The 20,426-nt window shown below is 40.8% G+C and overlaps 1 protein-coding gene and 1 pseudogene across 5 annotated transcripts in view; one reads left to right on the plus strand and one right to left on the minus strand.

Moving 5' to 3' along the window:
- APLP2 (amyloid beta precursor like protein 2) overlaps positions 1–20,426 on the minus strand; it is a 69,587-nt gene that overhangs the window by 42,901 nt on the left and 6,260 nt on the right. The gene's annotated exons all lie outside the window — the stretch shown is intronic.
- On the plus strand, positions 5,699–12,024 carry LOC133100147 (mitochondrial carrier homolog 2-like; annotated as a pseudogene).

Genomic DNA, 20,426 nt, shown 5'->3' on the forward strand with positions numbered 1-20,426 from the left:
ATAAAAATCTGCATGATTGCAAACAAAAGCAGTAATATGTCACGCTTTGAAGGCTGCTACCTGCAGAGGTCAGAAAGCCAGGAGGATGGAGTATGAATATTAACATCAGAGGATCTCCATGGTGTGAACTTGGTCTTCCCCTCGGCACTCATTGGCCAGTTATTACTCAGGCAGCAACCAAGAGCCTGCTAAATAAACAGCCTAGACAGGGTTCGCGGGGGGTGTGTAGGCATGTTTCCTAAACCTTAAAAGGCTGAAATGATTTCAAGTAACAAACACCCAGAAGTACAAATGATTAAATATTAGTCATTAAATATGTTCATTCTAAGTCATTCTTATTGATTCACAGATGACAGAAATACTACAAATGATGGGGAGTTTTCTGTTGAATATCCAAGCACAAACCTGGCAATATTCTCAGAAGTTATAAGCTTACTTCTGGCTGATTTGATGCTCTATAATATTTTGTTTATTTTAAAGGCATTAAGTCAGTCATTAAAAATTAGGTAATTTGGGGGCATATTTCAAATATTTCACGCACTTGAAACAATAAATCACACCTCTTTTAAAAAAATTCTATTCTTCAGATAGAAATATTTCACTAAAATAAACACTCAACTTAGTGATTTTTACCAAGGTTAAGTTGGGAAACTATCTAACATGTCAGCTTTGGCTGAAATGCTCTGACTTCAAGGTGTTACAAGCACAAACATCAACAGCCAATGTCAGACATCTGAACTGATTTCACTGGATCTTTTTTCCTTTAATACACTATCTGGGAAAAGATAAGAAAAATCCATGCAGCTGCAAACATCCATGTTTTAATATTTAGGACAGTTTTTACTGGTGTTTTAAATTTAAAGCAGGGGTTCCCTAACACTTTACTTGCCTGGTAAGGTCTGTAACAGGTCTTCAGGCAAGTAAGAAAGGTCCGGAGAGCATGTGCGCACATGAACGCAGAAGATGCTGACCTGCTAACCGTCCTCTCTTGAGAAGTGACTGTCCTGAATTCTAAGGTTCTCTTCTTTTTTACCTTTGCTTTAAAATGTTTTTCATAGGATGGCAGCAGTAATAAATGGGTAGTCTGTTTTTTAAAAATGCTCCTTCCATAATATTAAGAGCTGACAACTCTATCTAAAATGTTTTTCTTAGCTTTACTATTCCATGAAAGCCAAAGAGTTAGCACTTTATTTCTAAGGTTCTGTGACGCTGAATGGCAAGAAAGGGCAGAAATTCCTCCGTGAATAACCCATATCTTTCTTTCTTTATAAATAGAAAATAAGACAATTTGCCAGGATGACATTCACAGCGCAGGGAGAGGAAATGCACATTTAAAAATACAAAATCGGCAATTTCCATATGCTATTCTGCTAAACATTTCACTGTTTACTAGGTCAAGCAATATTCACACACCAATCTTGATGTAACAAATCACTTTAACTTCTAATGTCCATCAAAACAGCTATGAAAATAACACAAATATGAAAGAGCTCCACCCTCTCCAAGTTCAAATCAAGTCAGAAAGGCATCTTTGCCATGATTTATGCAGCATTAAAATGTAAAAGTAAATACTGTATTATCAGCTCACACCAGATCTGCCTGCAGACAATAATTCTTCCTGTCTGGGACCCATGCCCATGCACATTATTGTAATTATCAGCAATTTAAAAAAATAAAGTAATAAAGCGAGTATGAGCTGCTAGTCAGCATGCTTACTGCTTGCTGTCTCTGCCATTAATTAGCCTTCCTGGGTACCAGCCACCTAACTACTAAATAAATGCATAAAGGAGAGCAGGAAAAGCTACACCCAAGTAAAAAGAATAAATAAGAAGGATGTAAACGTGTGTGCGAACGCCCCCCAGAGGGGAAAGCCCAGGAGCACTTCTGTCCCACTGGTCAGGTGGGCTCCTGGGGAGCTATGTCCACCCTGCCCTCCGAGACCCACTCCGACCACAGCATTCTGAATCATCTCAAGGCAGAACACATCACTCACTCTCGTGTTCCAAGAGATTCCAACTCTTGACGACCCCTGCTTCCTCCCCGCTCCCTCCATCAACCCATCTGGCGATGGGCACCACCCTCCTGGGCACAAGCCAGGGTCTCTCCTGCCTCAAGGCTCTCTACCGCGATCTCTGCCCCTGCTCTTCCCTGAGCCGTCACGTCTCCCCTTTCAGGACCCAGCTCGAATGTGCATCTCTGGGGGCCCTTCCCAAGGACAGGCCCCACCCTGCCGGTGTTTTGTTTTCCCCTCCAGCAACGGGAAACCACCTGCTCATTCACCTGCACTGCCCATCTCCCTCCAACAGGATGCAGGTTGGCAGGGGGTGGGGCTGTGTTTGGGGGGGGGGCCCCTCCGGGTTTTCTAACCTCGGCACCTGGAAACAGCACCAACTACCTAGTAGGTAATCATTCACACCCAAGGAGATGACTGTCTGACTCTGAAGACTGTGCTCTTGTTTTCTCTCCAACACATTTAGTTAAATTAGTAAGAATTAAGCAGATACCACTCAGCAGCGATTTCTAAATGATTAACACTGTGCTAGCCTTCACGTAAGTACATCCGTAATGAATGACAAGTAAAATGAAAACAACTCAGGCAGCATGGCAAGTTTCCATTTTTTATCTTTTGCCACTTGAGTCCACATGCCCAGCCTGAAAAGCCACCCACCACCAGGTTCCTAGCGGAGTCCTCCACCCCAAGGCGGCCCTTCCAGCCTTTTCTCCCACTATTTATGCCTCAACATTTCTAAATGACAAGCTTTACTGCCATACCTTTTCAGTCCGGACATCATCGATCGACTTCCTATTCAAAAGGATTGAACTCTTAAACCACCAGACCCTATGTTCACCCACCTTCTTCCCCTTGCTCTGCTGGTCAAATCAATACTCCTATTTACATGATTACGACATAAAAAGGTACTACGGGGGCTTCCCTGGTGGCGCAGTGGTTGAGAATCTGCCTGCCAATGCAGGGGACACGGGTTCGAGCCGTGGTCTGGGAAGATCCCACGTGCCGCGGAGCAACTGGGCCCGTGAGCCACAATTACTGAGCCTGCGCATCTGGAGCCTGTGCTCCTCAACAAGAGAGGCCGCGATAGTGAGAGGCCCGCGCACCGCGATGAAAAGTGGTCCCCGCTTGCCGCAACTGGAGAACGCCCTCACACAGAAACGAAGACCCAACACAGCAATCAATCAATCAATCAATCATAACAATTTTAAAAAAAAGGTACTACGGTTCCAGCTCCTTCCTTAGGCATCTATTTTCCCCCCTCGGCCTCTGCAAGGCTATCTCTTCCTTTACCTGCCTGTACTGACCGCTGGCACTCAGCCTGCTAGGAAGATCTGCAGAGAAGATTGGATGGCTCTGATCCCTTTCCTTGAAGACAAGGCACCGTCCTCCTGCTTCAACTGCGCTGATGACTCTCCAGGCCTGAGCACAGCTGCCACTCCTGGGACTGATCACAACCGTCCTGAAAACTCCTTCCCCCTTTTCTCCTGTTCCCAACTCAGTACTCTCCTCCTTCTTGACTTACCGCCTGTGTCAGTGGCTCACCGCTTCCCACAGCCTCCCGAAAACTTTCACACGTGAAACTTTTTATCTTACTCACACACTTCCCTGGCAATTTGGACAAGCGCTAAATTGTAACCTGGACACAATTTTTCCTCAGAGTTTAAGAAACGGAGCTAGGGCCTTCTAGCTTCCAGCACTGCTGCTGGTACATCTAAAGCCAATTTGATCCCTCGTTCTTTATGCAGGTCTGGTTTTTTCCTACATGGAAGTAAAATCTTACCAATCTTCAGTATCCTGAGATTCAATTCTAATAGACCTGGGTCTGAGTTTTTGTCATTCAGTTGCCTGAGTGCTCAGTGGGCCACATCAATGTGGAAACACTCAGTCCTGGGTTTCCTCTCTCCTCTTACTGAAATTCTTACCAGCCGCATCTTACCTCCTCCTATATTGATCTTCTTCCTTTCTTACCTCTTCCTTTCCAGATTCTTTTTGTTCCCTTTCAGAACGATTTCTAACCAGATTTTTAAATGTCTGGTATCACATTTCTAACCACCAAAAACTCTTCCTTGTTCTCGGAAAGCCTTTTTTTTTTATTGCAAACTATTATTTCACAGAGGAAACACCCTCTCCTCTCTGAGGTTAAGTATCAAGAGCCTACTGAAGTTACCCGCCTGTTCCCTGCACGGTCTTCAAGCTGCTGTTCCCCCATCTGTTTTGTTCTTGTTCAAGGTGTTCCTGAAGTGCCTGGAGACCCTAAGTCATCTAACTCAGCGTTGAGGAAAGGGACCCTGCTGTTCACGGACAGACCTTGTCCAGAGAGGAATCCTTCAGCTCCCTGACTGGGGCCCCCGAGCCTGGCTGCTGCGGGTCTGGGGGGCCTAGGAAGGGAGCCTTTCCCCTCTCAGTGCCTCCTGTTCTGCTAGGCCTGGCGTCCTGAGAAACCTGAAGTCTTCTCCTGAGGTGCGGCGAGGTGGGGTGAGGTGCGGTATTCAGAGCCCGATTACTCATGTTTAGTTTCAACACCTCCCTGCCATTAGCCTCACCCTGATCCTTCCCATCCCTCATTCAAGGTCTGCTCTGCAGATCAGCTTGCTTTTACCTGGTGTCCCTGCATTTAGGTTCCAGCTTTTCTGGTCTGCTGGCTCAGTCACTAGGTCCATCGTCAAGTCTGCATGGACATCTTTTCTTCTCTCCTGTTCTCTGTCCTTGTTGGTCTATTCATTCTCTCACCAGGACAGAGTTAGAGCTAGAACCCTCCACCTGCATCTCTCTCTTTTTAAAAAATATTTATTTATTTATTTGTCTGCGCCACGTCTTAGTTGCAGCATACAAACTCTTCGTTGCGGCATGTGGGATCTAGTTCCCCGACCAGGGATCGAACCTGGGTCCCCTGCATTGGGAGCGTGGAGTCCTGGCCACTGAACCGTCATGGAAGTCCCTCCACCTGCATCTCTTGAGATGCAACAATTCAAAAGCCACTAACTATGAATATATTTGAAAACTAGAGAAGTATTAATAAAATTGAGAGCTTCTATCTTGATTATTTAAACATAATGCCTTTAAGAAAATAAAATTCTGATCCTTTCCTCAGATTATTTCATTTGATCATCTTACAGTTATGTTACAGTCAATATGCTAGTCACTGGGTGTTATGAGCTGAACTGTGCCCCCCTTAAATTCATATGTTGAAGTCCTAACCCCATCACCTCCAAACGCAACCTTATTTAGAAATAAGGTTGTTGCAGATATCAGTAATTAAGATCAGGTCACACTGGAGTGGGGTGGCCCCTAATCCCACCTGAATGGCACCCCTATAAAAGGAGGAAAAATGTGAAGAGGCAACACACACACACAGGGAGAATGCCATGTGAAGATGGGAGTTATGCTGCCCAAAGCCAAGAACTATCAGAAGCCAAGAGAAGCTTGGGACAGATCTCCCCTCAGACCTTCAGAGGGAGCGTGACCCAGCAGCACGTTGATCTTAAACTTCCAGCCTCCAGGAACAGCGAGACAATAAATTTCAACTGCTTACGCCACGCAGTCTGTGGTACTTCGCCACGGCCAGCCTAGCAAATGAAAACGCCGGGTAAGCGAGTAAGACTCCGTCTAAGTATTTGGGGAGCTCACCGTCTTAGAGACAGGTTCCAGACCCAGGGAAGCCCAGGCCTACAGTGTAACACTTACATTATGCACAAGAGGTAAGGAAGTGGAGACGGCGCCGTCATCTGAGAAGCGCTGCGGCAGGGGTAGGCGCGGGGCTGCGGGGAGTGGACGGCTAAGTCTCCAGAACCCCCTCCCCAAGGAAACTGGGCCGGGGCTCTCCTCCAGCGCCAGCGCCAGCGCCACAACGACCCTGCTGGGCATATTTTAGAAGGTGGGAGGGTGTGATTCGGCAAGATTAGGTGGAGACAAGGAGGCCACTTAGGAAGCCTCTGCATTCATCCAGGAGATTATACATGTTGAAATGATAGTATCTCAGATATACTGAGTTAAATAGACTATATTGTTAAAGCTCATTTCACCTATTTTTGCTTTTTTAAAAAATGTCAACTAGAAAAAGTTACATTTCATATGTGGCTCGCCTTTATTTCTGCTGGACAGCGCTGTGTTAAGTGTTCAGCTAACACTGTGCTAGGGGAAGACACGACCGGAACGACTTTTTTTCATTTACCTGTAGATTCTGTTTAACCGCAGTTTCCTTTCTTCCGTTATGAAGGCTAGCAAGAGTTTCTGGCATTTACAAGAATGGGGTCCTTGGATGGCTAAATGGGTAAGAGCCACAAAGCTTCTCCAAAGAGGCCAGGCTTGTGCAAAAGAGACAAGTGGTTGCAAGTAAAATAACGAACGGGAATTAGACAGGAAAAAGGACCCTGAGACACTTCTTCTTAAAAAGGATTTGGTATGGGTTATGTAAGTGGGTAAAGCAGTGCCAAGAGCCCAAGTTCTTATATTATCCAACTGCTGGAGGGTGGGGGAGGATGGCAACCTGCCTCCATCCCCCAACTCTTTAGATCCTACAAATAGTAAAAGAAGCCTGATTGAGACATTAACAAACAGACAAAACAGAGAAACAAAAACAAAAAGACACTCTCTCAGGCTTCTGACAACCACAGAACAAAACCCAAAGGTCTTCCAAAGACCAAAAAAAAAAAGGCCAGAACAGATAGAGTATATATGATTTGGTACTCACATCACACAGGAATTTGAGGCAATACACATTTGCAAGGGCCTTATTAGAGCAGGCTCCAGAGACAACAAATTGAAGAGTCACAAGTTCTCACCCACATGGAGGCTCGGGCTGGTAAGGGAGACATCACGTAAACAGAATAATCCTAATATAAAAGGAAAGATTCCCAAACTCTACAGTAGTAGTAGTCTTACAAAGTCATCAGAACTAGTTCACCTTGAAGCCTTCAAAAACTGGCAGGCCAAGCAGCTATTTAAGTATAATACTATCTGGTAACTTAGCACCCAAGCCAAATTCGGGCAATCCGTGCTGGCCTATTAGAATGATTCTCCTTCACCTTCCTTGGGAACAGCTATTATAAGTAGCTCAAAGGAAGAATTTTTGCAACTCACTTCTAATGCCTGATGCCAGGGTGAAAACAAGTGTTCATATTAGGTTAAAGTGAATTCTTTGGCCCTATGGAAAAAACGGGTTTCAAATATTTCCAAACATACATAAGACTAATAGTAACCTTCACATAACATCACAAAAGCCACACCTTAGTCTCAGTAATATTTAACATGATAATATTTTACTTGGCCAACAATGAACCCTACCTATGCTGGTATAAAATGATGTAATCGAGGTCCTATATTTGTACAGGACACATTACCTCTCTGATCACTTGTCTCTTTGTTTTCTTCCAAACATTTTCTCCCATAAAACTCCAAAATGTTCCAAATACTGACGTGATATCCAAAAGAAATTTATCTTCACAAATTACCAAGTAAAAAGGATGCTAGAAGTGGTACAGCTATAACATTACCTTCTTAATGTTTACTAAAACAAACATCATTACCTCAAATCGACTCGGAGTCTATGTTCTATTTTATTTTCTATAGCTTTTCAGAGACAGGCATAGATGTTGCTCGCCTAGTATCAGATCACCATGGGGATATTTTAGTGAGGATCCAATCGTCCAGTAGGGAGTGGTGCTGGATTTATAATCTGCCTTAACTCCCACCATCCTGTGACAAGTTTGCTTCTTCACTCATCACACACCCACACACACGTAATGGCTCAGCTTGGCTGGGAGCTTATCAGCTTTGAGTCTGTGCTTTGTATTTAATCTTTCAAAATCAATACTTAAAACATTTTAATCTGATTTTAATCTGTCCTACTATTTCCATTGTTTAAAAACAACACTAACCAACACTCAGCCTCAATGACTTGTATCAATTCACAAGATTAATCTTTCAAAACAACAGCCCAGCAGGATATTTTATTAATGTAGATCCTGAGGCAGCTAATCAAGCCTCAAGTAATCATTTTTCTTAAAGAGTTGCTATGAGAGACAGAGACAGAGAGAGAGAGAGACACGGAGGGGGAGGGAGAGAGAGGGGGACAGAGAGGGAAGAAAAAAAGAGTTGCTATAAGGAAAAACATTCATACAGCATTAAGAGGAAATCCTCTTCAAAAGGGGGGAGGGGTAGGGCAGAGTCCAACCAGCCAATCAGCGAAGATTCTGCTATGAAATGTGGTTTGCAATTCACTTGAAAATGAGTAATAAATCGTTATTGCAAGAGGTGATTTCAAGCCAACTTTCTCCTCTTTTCAACAAGCGTTGAAAACTCTGTGCCTCTAGATGACAGAGAACAGACAGGGGTATAAGACAAAATGACAACCCACACTCAGCCTCCCTTGGGGAGACTAGAGTCTCTGACAAATAAAGGGGGCCTGCTGCTGCCATATCCAAAAAAATAAAAATAAAGGAAACAAGTGCTGGCCAAGATGTGCGGAAATTGGAACCCTTGCCACTGACGGTGGGAATGTAAAACGGTGCAGCCACTGTGGAAAAGAGGTTGGCAGTTCTCAAAAAGTTAAACATAGAATTACCATATGATCCAGCAATTCCACTTTCCAGTACATACCCAAAAGAACAGAAAGCAGGAACTTAATGGCTGACAATGTAAAAATACCTGGAAGTAAACCCTATAAATAGGTTCTTTAAAAAAGATAAGCTAGATTAAAATAATCTATTTTTAAAAGACTGGAGAAGTGTTGACTATCATTTTTCCAACCACCTAAAATGCTTTTGTTTATCATCTTAGGATGATAAACAAAAGAAGTCAGAAAGTTAGCTTGGCCAAAAAGTTCCTTGGGTGTTTAAGTAAAAAGAAGACATTTTTCATTTCACCAAGAACTTTACTGAAAAATATATTCACCGTTTTTTTAAAATTTATTTTTGTCTGCATTGGGTCTTCGTTGCTGCACGGGCTTTTCTCTAGTTGTGGTGAGCGGGGGCTACTCTTCGTTGCAGTGCGTGGGCTTCTCATTGTGGTGGCTTCTCTTGTTGTGGAGCATGGGCTCTAGGCACGTGGGCTTCAGTGGTTGTGGCACGTGGGCTCAGTAGTTGTGGCGCACGGGCTTAGTTGCTCCACGGCATATATTCACCGTTTTATTCCACTACCTTCTGCCATTTTTCAGGCAACTTCCTAATTTCATCTTCCCAAAACTTTTAATATTTTTTTGGTGAATTTTATTTTATTTTTTTATACAGCAGGTTATTAGTTATCTATTTTATACATTAGTGTATATATGTCCATCCCAATCTCCCAATTCATCACACCACCACCACCGGCCCCCCCACCCACCCCAGCTTTCCCCCCTTGGTATCCATACGCCAAAACGTTTTATCTTTTTGAGCAAAGAACTGTCCCAGGTGCCTTTTAGTCTTCCAGGGAATTGAAATTTTTTCCATTAAGAGAATTTTATAAAGACTGAAATAAATGGAAATCCAAAGGTGCAATGTCCAGTGAATACAGCAGATGAATCAGAACTTCCCAGCCAAGCTGTAATAGTTTTTGCCTGGTCATCAAAGAAACACGCAGTCTTGCGTTATCCTGACGAAAGATTATGCATTTTCTGTTGACTAATTCCAGATGCTTTTGGTCGAGTGCTACTTTCAGTTGGTCTAACTGGGAGCAGTACTTGTTGGAATGAATCGTTTGGTTTTCCGGAAGGAGCTCATAATAGAGGACTCCCTTCCAATCCCACCACATATACAACATCACCTTCTTTGGATGAAGACTGGCCTTTGGTGTGGTTGGTGGTGGTTCATTTCGCTTGCCCCACGATCTCTTCTGTTCCACGTTATTGTACAGTACCCACTTTTCATCACCCGTCACAATTTGTTTTAAAAACGGAACATTTTCATTATGTTTAAGTAGAGAATCGTATGCGGAAATACTGTCAAGAGGTTTTTTTCTCTTAACTTACGTGGAACCCAAACATCAAAGCGATGAACATAACCAAGCTGGTGCAAATGATTTTCAACACTTGATTTGGATATTTTGAGTATGTCGGCTATCTCCCGAGTGGTATAACACTGATTGTTCTCAATTAATGTCTCTATTTGATCGCTATCAACTTCAACTGGTCTACCCGACCATGGAGCATGGTCCAGCGAGAAATCTCCAGAACGAAACTTCACAAACCACTTTTGACACGTTCGATCAGTCACAGCACCTCCTCCATACACTGCACAAATCTTTTTTTGTGTTTCAGTTGTTTTTACTTTTCTTGAAATAATAAAGCATAATATGCTGAAAATGTTGCTTTTTTTCCTTCCATCTTCAATATTAAAATGGCTACACAAAACTTCACCAATTTTGATAATTTTTTTAAAATGCATACTGATATGACAGCTGTCACAATACAATCTAACAAAACTGTTTCAAATGAAGTTAAAGACAACTAAGCGCTACTAGAGACATCTTACGGAAAAAACCAAATGAACTTTTTGGCCAACCCAATATATGTTGCCCTCAGCTGTGTGCTATGTGTTCTGTGCAGTGCCCTGCATACAGCAATTTAATAAATGTCTGCCAATAATGATGACCATGAAGAACTTCAAATGAACCAGTTACCAGGGAAAGTCTTCAACTCTGGAACAAGTTATATCCAAAGGTTCTTTTAAATGTCAATCTGAGATACAGCTAAACGGATAAAAAAGAGATATCTACTGCATACTGTTTGCATTAAAGAAAAATTAGAATGTAAATTATAAAGAAACAAATAAATGACAAAATTAGAAGACTCTTGTTTTTACATAAAATCCTGAAAAGACGGGCAACTTCAAAGATATGCATGTTATTTTTGGGGGGGGGCAGTTCTGTCACTAGAAAGCTAATAATTGATACAAATCTCAACTACTTCCAGTGTTTTAGGAAAAAATTATCCTTAAAAACTTAATTCTAGGTGCACCGCGGGCGGGCCAGTGAAGCCAGCGGCCCTGGCACGTGATCCGGGACCGGCTTGGTCACTTGGTGGCTCCATCTGTCTGTCCGTCCGCGGGTGCCATCACGGCGGACGCGGCCAGTCAGGTGCTCCCGGGCTCCGGTCTCACCATCCTGTCCCAGCCGCTCACGTACGTGAAGGTGCTCATCCAGGTGGGATATGAGCCTCTTCCTCCAACAACAGGATGAAATATTTTTGGGCAGCAATTTTGTCAGCTTCCTGGCCTCTCTTGTTATGCTCAGCACATTGCGACCATCAATGGGAAGCGTGGGTTGTTCACAGGCTTAACTCCAAGACTGTGTTCAGGGGTCCTTGGAACTGTGGTCCATGGTAAAGTTTTACCCCATTGCCAGGAGTGTGACAAGGCTGAGGAGTCAGGATCTCGAAATGTAAAGAAGCTTCGTCTTCCTTTGACCGAGTCATCAAGGAGACGACTCGAGAGGCCACGGCTCGTTCTGTTGCTCCTCTCGTCGCACGTCCCTTCCACGTGATCCCTCTGAGAGCTATGGCACAATTCACTGGCAGAGAATCCAAGTACTGTGGACTTTGTGACTTCCTAGCAACTATCCATCGGGAAGAAGCCATCCTAGGATTTTTTGCGGGTCTTATTCCTCGCCTCCTAGGTGACAGTATTTCTTTGTGGCTCTGTAACTCACTGGCCTACCTCGTCAATACTTATGCACCGGACAGTGGGGTTTCCACCATGAATGAAATGAGTTATTCCCAAGCTGTCACAGGATTTTTTGCCAGCATGGGGACGTATCCCTTTGTGCTTGTCTCTAATCTTACGGCTGTCAACAACCGTGGGCTTGCTGGTGGATGCCCTCCCTAATCCCCAGTATATTCTTCTTGGATAGATTGCTGGTGCATGCTACAAAAAGAGGAAAATATGAGCCGAGGAAATAGCTTGTTTTCCCGGAAGGTCCCCTTTGGGAAGACTTATTGTTGTGACCTAAGAATGTTAATTTGAAGATGTGGGGCAGGGACAGTGACATTTCTGTAGTCCCAGATGCACAGAATTATGGGAGAGAATGTTGATTTCTATACAGAGTGGTGCGCTTTTTTAATAATCATTTAATCTTGGGAAAATGGAAAAAAAAACTTAATTCTATCATTTTATAAATATTCCTTAGTTCTACATAACTGAACCCACTGTGTGTTCACCTAAGTTCAAAGACTCTAGATCTAGAAAGCACCAAATAAGCACCAACTCCATCAAACATTGTGCTACTCAACAATAAACTAAGGGCAAAATGCAATAAAATATTCAAATTATGGTTCCAATACTGCTGCAAACATCCAACCACTGGCTGGCAGGCAGCACTCTCATGCAATAACTCAAAATATTTGTGCATCAGCTTAAGTACTCCAAATTCAGAGTGTGGAAGGCAACTAAAAGTGGTGGCTATTGCATATTTAAAAATGCAGGGAATTCAAATGCCCCAAACCATGAAGGGTGATTCAATTAAAAGTGATGCTGTAAAATATTTTAACGGCTTGGAAAGTTATTCAATGTGTCAAAAGGCAGGAAAACAGCTTATAAACATATAAGGGAGAATCCATTCTTTCAAAAAACAAAGATGTCCAGAACACAGACTGGGAAAATTTTAAAGTTACTTACCTGGATGGTAAATTACAGTTAATTTCTTTGTTTTTTTGTTTTGTTTTGTTTGTTTTTTAGCTTTACCTATGTTTTCTAGATTTTTCACAATGACCATATATTTTTCCTTTAACACAGGATACACACTAAGAGTCACCATAATAATCATCTGTAAAAAATCAATTTAGAATCTCAGTCTTTTTTAATGAAAGACTGTAAGAAGTAGCAAATAGGTTCCTGAGATGATACACACTCAAGTCATAACGTACAATGACTGTAAATCTAAATTCCATGACCTGATAGCGGTTTGGTAGTGGAGAAAGATAGAGAAATAACCTCAGAAGAGTTTTCTCTTTACTTTCTGATTACTAAGAATCACCTACTGCAAACTTTTGCCTAAATGTTGACTGTTTGGTAACTTCTCCATAAACTTTTGGTGGCCCCATGCTGACCTGAGCTATCCCTTCTCCAGGCCTCTGACCAGGCCATCTGTTCTACCAGTTAGCACAAACTTGAAAGCCAGTTCATCATTTACTGATTGTGACCTTGGTCAAGTTACTTTATCTGTCCATGCCTCGGTTCCTATATCTGTAAAACAGGGATAACCACAGTATGTGTCTCAGAAGGTAGTTCAAAGGTTTCAGTGAGTACATGTAAAACACTATACATAGTAATTGCACCATAAATATAACTATCACTGTTATTATCACTCCAACCACCACCAGAATCTGCCACTCTATTCCTGCTTGTCTATTCTTCTTCCCCAACTACCTAAAGTAACACAGGTTCTCTCTATAAACTCCCAGTAGATATCTAATTTCAAGGGAATTAATTTCCAGTTATGGTCAACTAGGTAATTCAGACCAACCCTCCTGATGAAGACAGCTAGAAAAGCAACATAAAATATTTTTTAAAAGCACTTAGAGACTTCCCTAGTGGTCCAGTGGTTAAGACTCTGTGCTCCCAATGCAGGGGGCCTGGGTTCAATCCCTGGTCAGGGAACTAGATCCCACATGCCGCAACTAAAGATCCCGCATGTCACAATGAAGATCCCGCACTCGGCAACAAAGATCCCGCGTGCGGCAACTAAGACGCAGCACAGCCACATAAGTGAATATTTTTTAAAAAGCACTTAGTTAAAGGCAGTAGGGACCTAAAAAGACAGTGAAGATTTCCTAGGTCAGTAACCAGAGGAGGATGAAAGTCCAAGGAGATGAATATAGCTCACAGGGCTTTTTTCCTCTGGGGATGCTGAAAGATCCTAAAGGGAGTAGCTGAGCAGTGCTTTTAACAGCCTGTAAGGACCAATGGGAAAGGGACTGGAGTCCAGGGCAGGAGGGAGAGGAGAAAGGAAACATACTTGGAAATACACTAGTGGCTTGGAGTTGATACCCCAATGCAGGCTGAACCTAGAAGGGTAATCCAGAATTGACAGGACTTCACAGAGACTGCAGCTCATCTTCCAATCCTCTCTATCCATGAAATGAGAGATCCTGGATCTCTAGTTCATCAAACTCCAGGTAGAAGCAAATCAAACATTCTGTGGAGCATAACATTAGCCTAGGCCTTAAATTAATCTATAAGCATTTGTGTAAATAAAATGTATGGCTCATAATCAAAAATAACTCGACAAACAAGGAAACAAAATAACATGAATAAATAACCAGCAGAAACAGACAACAGGAAAAGATCCACAGGGACCCCAAACACAGGAATTACCAGACAGAGAGACTCTAAGTATACTTTTCATGTTCAAAGACACAAAAGACAAAAATTGAGAATTTCAGCTCTGATCTAGGAACAATTAAAAGAAACAATTTTAAATTATAAAACTGAAAACCACAACAACTAAAATTAAGAACTCAATGGATGGGACTTCATGGTAGACTAGATATAGCTGGAGAAATCATTAGTAAGCCGAAACATGGGTCAAAAGAAAAGCTATCAAATGAGGCACGGAAAAACACACAGGACAGAGTAACAGTGTCTACAATGTTTGTTTTTGGAGTCCCAGAGAAAAGAGAAATAGGCAGAAGCAATATTTAAATACTTAGATAATGGCTGATAATTGTCTAAAACTGATGAAAGACATCAAACCACAGATTCAAGGAGCTCTACAAGCCGAAGACAGTCAGCCTTCCATATCCTCAGATTGTGTATGCATGGATTGAAACTACTCAGGGGAAAAAAAAATTCAGAAAATTCATAATAGCAAAACTCAAATTTGCCCCGGGCCAACAATTATTTACATAGCATTTACATTATATTTACAACTATTTACATAGCATTTACATTATATTTATAACTATTTACATAGCATTTACATTGCATTAGGTATTTTAAGTAATCTAGAGATGACTGCAAGTATACAGGAGGATATTTGACGGTTACATGGAAATACTAGAACCATTTTACATAACAGACTTGAGCATCACAGATTTTGGTATTGGGGGTAGGGGTGTCCTGGAACCAATCCCCCAAGGATGCCAAGGGACTATACATTAAAAAAAAATCCAAACCTAGGTACATAGTAAAATTGCTGAAAATCAGATTCAAAGAGAAAATCTACTAAGTAGTCAGAGATAAGGGACACATTATCTTCAAAGGAACAACAATCTGACAGTTAATTCCAATAAGCTATTGATAATATTGAACATCAGGATATTTACCAGGAATAGAATAAAGAATAAGATCTTTAAAATGATGAAAGAAATTCTATTCCCGATGAACCTATCTTGCAAGAAAGACACTAAAACAGGTATTTGGTGAAAGAATATATGTCACCAGCCAACCTTAAGAAAATTCTAAAGTGTGTTTTGGAAGACAAAAAATTATCCCAAAACAAAGGTAAGAGATACAAAAGGCATAAAGAATAACAAAGAGAATATGTAAATCTAAATCAGAGGCTTTCAAACTCACTGCATCTTCCAATCACCGGAGGAGTTTTTAAGAAACACTCATGCTTGACACCCTCCCTCAAGAGACCCTGATGTAATCTGTCTGAATTGGAGTGCAGACAATCTGTGTTTTATAAATGTTCCCCCAGATGATACCAGTGTGCCTCCAAAGTTCATAATCACTGATCTAAATTCATTTGACTGTATAAAACATGGCTTATATGAGGTCTTCTGGGGTTTAAATGAAATTAACATACATAACAACAATGGCAAAAATGTTGACAGGGGTTAAATAGAGTTAAAGTGTTCTAATAACCTTCTACTAAGCAGGAAGAGAGCAAAAATACCAATTAATATAAGACACTGATTAAGTGAAAGATATTGAAATGTCTAAAGTAACCACTAAAGGGAAAACAAAAGATTATACAAGTATGTTCCAAAGTAATAAGAGAGAGAAGTAAAATAATAACCACCTCCAAAGGAGTTAAATAAGGGAATAAACATAGCAACCTAAATGTCCATTGATAGGCGAATGAATAAAAAAATATGGTGTACACACACACACACACACACACACACACACACACGAATATTATTTAGCCATGAAAAAGGATATCCTACCATTTGCAACAACAACAAAATCCCCTTGAGGGGATTATGCTAAGCGAAATAAGTCAGATGGAGGAAGATAAATACTGTATAATCTCACTTATATGTGGACTCTAAAAACACTGAACTCGTAGATATAGAGAAAAGATCACTCATTGTCAGAGGTGGGAAGTGGAGGTTGAGGGGTGGAGGGTGGGCAAAATATGTGAAGGTGGTCAAAAGGTACAAACTTCTAGCTATAATATAAATAAGTCCTGGGGATGTAATGTACAGCATGGTGACTATAATTAATAACACTGTATTGTATATTTTAAAGTTGCTAAGAGAGTTAATCTTAAAAGTTCTCATCACACACACATGAAAATATGTAACTATCTGTGGTGATGGATGTTAACTAGTCTTACTGTGGTGATCATTTCACAACACATACAAATATCAAATCATTATGTTGTGCACCTGAAACTAATATAATGTTGTGTGCCAATTATACTTCAATTAGAAAAAAAGAAAAAAAAGGAAACATAAGCACCAGCAGAGCAAACAAAAAACACTAAATAAGAAGGTAGATGAAAACCCAAATACTTTAGCAATCACATTAAATGAAAATGGACTAAATATTCCAGTAAAAGACAAACTTTGCCTCCTAAGTTAACAAAAGAAAAAACAACCATAAACACATCTAAAACACAAAGATGGAAACAGTAGACCAAGTACTGATAAAGGCAAAAACCTTACTGGAGATAACAAGGGAAACTATAACTCTGAGAAGTCCAATTCTTCAGGAATAGATAGCAATTTTAAATCTGTAGGCACCTAATGACAGCCCCAAAATAAGCAAAGCAAAAATTGTCAGACTGACAAGGAGAAAAAAAACTTTCCCAAAATCACAGTGGGAGATTTTTAACATACCTTTCTCAATAAAAGAAAAAAAGAAGATTTAAAAAATCATAAGAATAAAGATCTGAACAACATGAAAACAGCATGATCAGAATACATGTAAAACACTGGAAGTAACAACTACAGCATAAACATTTTCTCTATGCACACAACAAAAATTCTATCATAAACTAGGTCATAAAGCAAGTCTCAATAAATTTCAAAAAACTGAAATCATACAGAATAATTCTCTGACCACAATGCAGTTAACTTAGAAATAAACAGCAAAAAGACAACCAGATAATCTCCACATCTTTGGAAATTAAGAAGTGTACTTCTAAATTACCTGTGGGTAAAAAAATTAAATCACAATGGAAAAATCTATTTTTTTTACTTTAATGATCATGAAAATATTATATATCAAAACTTGCATGTTGTTTAATGGTACAAATTTGTAAACAGCAGATAAACTCTGGAGATCTAACGTTCAGCACAGTGATTATAGTCAACAATACTGTTTTATAAACTTCAAAGTTGCTAAAAGACTAGATCTTAATAGCTCTCACCACCAAAAAGAAATTATAATTATGTTTGATAGAGGTATTAGCAGCAATGGTACAATGGTAAACATACTGCAATATATAAATGTATCAAATCAGAACACTGTACACTGTAAACTTACACAATGTTATATTCAATTATATCTCGTTTTTTAAAAATAAAAGGAAAGAAATAAAACTGTCACAATTCACAGAATATACTCAGAAATTTTTAAAATTACAGATAAATTATTAGAATTAGTACACAAGCTTAGCAAGACCGCTGAATACATGATCAATTTGAAAATATCAACTTCATTTCAACAACCACAACTAAATGACAATTTTAAGATGCCATTTACAATAGCATTTAAAAAATCAAATATCTATAAATAAATCTAACATAAGATGTACAAGATCTCTATGCAAAAAGCTATAAAACACTGAGGGTAATTAGAGAGGACCTAAATAAAGGTATATGCCATGTTTCTGGGTTGGAAGACTCAGTATTGGAAAAATGTCTATTTTTCCCAATTCAACTACAGACTCAATGCAATCGAATCTAAATTCCAACAAGTGTTTTTGGCTAAATGTGGCAAATGTAAATGGAAAGAAAAGGGTTAAGGAATAGTCAAGACATTACTGAAGACAACCAAGGCAGAAGGGCTTGCTCCAGTAGTTATAAAACCTTATTATAGGTACTTCCCTGATGGCACAGTGGTTAAGAATCCACCTGCCAATTCCAGGACACGGGTTCAAGCCCTGGTCCGGGAAGATCCCACATGCCGCGGAGCAACTAAGCCCGTGCGCCACAACTACCGAGCCTGCACTCTAGAGCCCGAGAGCCACAACTACTGAGCCCGCGCGCCATAACTACTGAAGCCCACGTGCCTAGAGCCTGTGCTCCACAACAAGAGAAGCCACCGCAATGAGAAGCCCGCGCACCACAACGAAGAGTAGCCCTCGCTCGCCACAACTAGAGAAAGCCCACGCACAGCAACGAAGACCCAACGCAGACAAAAAATATAAATAAATAAATAAATAAAATTATTAAGAAAACAAAAAAACCTTATTATAAAGTACAGTCATTAAGACAGTGTACTCTTGGTACAGGGATAGAGAAGAGATCAATGGATTAGGAGAGCCCAGAAATAGACTCACCCATACAGAGATATTAATTAACAACAAAGGTGGCATGGGAGAACAGAAGGCAAAGGAGACCTTGACAATAAATGGTGCAAGTTGGATAGCCATATGGAAAAATATAATAATAATAAAAAGACCAATACTTCATATCTACACAACAATCAGTTCCAGGTAAACTGTAGCTCCAAATGTGACAGGCAAAACAAAAGGCCCCTAGTAGGGGGGCTTCCCTGGTGGCGCAGTGGTTGAGAATCTGCCTGCCAATGCAGGGGACACGGGTTCGAGCCCTGGGCTGGGAAGATCCCACATGCCGCGGAGCAACTAGGCCCGTGAGCCACAATTGCTGAGCCTGCGCGTCTAGAGCCTGTGCTCCGCGACAAGAGAGGCCGCGATAATGAGAGGCCCACACACCGCGATGAAGAGTGGCCCCCGCTTGCCACAACTGGAGAAAGCCCTCGCACAGAAACAAAGTCCCAACACAGCCATAAATAAATAAATAAATAAACAAATTAATTAATTAAAAAAAAAAAAAAAAGGCCCCTAGTAGGCAACAGGAGAATAACTATGTCCTCAGGGTGGGGAAAACTTCTCACATGGGACACAAAAAGCACCTACCATAATTTAAAAAAATAAAACTGATAAATCAGACATTAATCTTAAGAACTTCTTCTAAAGACATCATTAAGAATAGCGTAAAAAGGCAAGCAGCAGAGAGGACAGTATTATCTCAATAACTCAAACCAGAAACATTCCAAATGTCCATCAACAGTAGAACAAATTGTGGTTTCTTCATACACTGGAATACTATACAGCTGTGGAAACAAGTGAACCACAGCTATGCTCGTCAATCCAAATGACCCTCAAAAACATGTTCAGTGAAAGAAGCCAGATACTCAATATATACTGAGAGACTCCATTTATATAAAGCGAGAAAACAGGAAAAACTAAACTACAGTGTTTAGGGATGAATGCTTGGGTGGTAAAACTATACAAAAGTACAGCAAGACATCACCACCATAGAAGTCGGGATAATAGTTGAGGGAGGGGGAGGGGGAAGTGGGGGACGGGAATGTTCTATTTCTTGACCTTGGCAGTGGTCACACAAGTATGTTTTAGGAAAATACACTGAGGTATAACTTTTTTTCCTTTGTGTATTTAAATTTATAAAAGCTCAAAAATATTCCAGGCTTCAGACGTGGGTGGAGAGGGCTGCAATGTTGCCTTGAGTGCCCGGCACCTTCATGAGCACAGGGCTACCCTTACTTTCAGTTCAAATATCTTAGCATCGTTACCTTCTAAAATCATCCTAATATGCTCGAACAATTAGCACTCTGCACTGATAAATATTTATTACAACTCTAAGAGCCTGGATAAGTTTCTTCGGAATCCAGAGAGATGAAGGGGGTCTCTCTCAACATGAAAACATGAGTGGGAATGCTGAATTCCCAACTCAAGGTAAGAGTTACTTCTGGAAAGGAAGGTTAATGGGATGGGGGAAAGTTCAAAGGAGGCCTAACAATGTTTTATTTCTCTACTGATGTTTTAGTTCTTTTAAAAAAAAAAAACCAGGCTAAAGCAAATACAGAAAGTGCTAAAATTTAACAAAACTGGGTGGTGGATATGAGTATCTTTTATATATTTACTATACTATGTTGGTCATATTCATAATTAAAGGGTCCTATACTCTTCACACTCTTCTGGCTCATTTCTCCAGGTAAAAATTCTGCTTCAGCCTAGGTAAGTCATTTATTTAGCCTTCCAGAGCCAATATATAAAAATTTGA

This window comes from Eubalaena glacialis, chromosome 10 (assembly GCF_028564815.1).
Source record: "Eubalaena glacialis isolate mEubGla1 chromosome 10, mEubGla1.1.hap2.+ XY, whole genome shotgun sequence".
Classification (NCBI taxonomy): domain Eukaryota; kingdom Metazoa; phylum Chordata; class Mammalia; order Artiodactyla; family Balaenidae; genus Eubalaena; species Eubalaena glacialis.